Below are 743 nucleotides of genomic sequence, written 5' to 3'. Positions count from 1 at the left end.
TCTCTAGGATATATACAACTTTCTCTCCCTTGCGTATCTACCCTCTCTCTCTCTCTCTCTCTCTCTCTCTCTCTCTCTCTCTCTCTCGCAAACTACTTATCTATTACTCTTTCTAGTAAATCTATATTTTCGCCCTCCATTTTCTATGATATCTACTTCCATCCCTTATCTCTCTTTTTTTTATTTCTCTCTCTCTCTCTCTCTCTCTCTCTCTCTCTCTCTCTCGTACATTTACTTTTTCCCTCCTCTTTCTTTCGTATATATTTTTGTCTGTCATTATCGAATATATCTGCTCATCTCTCTCTTTCTCTCTCTCCCATTAAATGTGTGTGTGTGTGTGTACGTTTATATATGAAAGAAATGATGGTAGAGAGAGGTATACGGCATTATGACATTAACACACCGGTTCCCGTTAGATTATAGAAGTTAAGCAACATTATGCCTGGTTAGTACTAAAATGGGTGACCATTTGGGAATTCCAGGTGCTGTATGCGCTTTTCGCTTATCTCTGCATTGTGTCCAGTCGTCTAGCACGTCTCCTTGCCAATAGACTCAAGCAATGCCGATTTAAGAGAAGTGTAGTCGGTGATTACGTAACTCTTACCTCACAATTACTTGCACAGCTATCCCTACAAGGGCTATCCATTGTCTCTTTACAGTGATTGTCTTACTTCACTGTCTTTCCCTTTTCTTCTAATTTGCCTCTAAATCTGTTTGTTTTTCTCCCCCTTTTCTTCTCCTTT

General features: G+C 39.4%; 1 pseudogene; it reads left to right on the top strand.

Annotated features, from left to right (window-relative positions):
• Positions 1-376: 376 nt before the first annotated feature.
• LOC145278405 (5S ribosomal RNA) lies at positions 377-494 on the top strand (annotated as a pseudogene).
• Positions 495-743: the final 249 nt, after the last annotated feature.

This window comes from Euprymna scolopes, chromosome 6 (assembly GCF_053919585.1).
Source record: "Euprymna scolopes isolate OS-2025 chromosome 6, ASM5391958v1, whole genome shotgun sequence".
NCBI lineage: Eukaryota > Metazoa > Mollusca > Cephalopoda > Sepiida > Sepiolidae > Euprymna > Euprymna scolopes.
The sequence above is the reverse complement of the archived record's forward strand: the minus strand, read 5'-3'. Positions and strand labels throughout refer to the sequence as shown.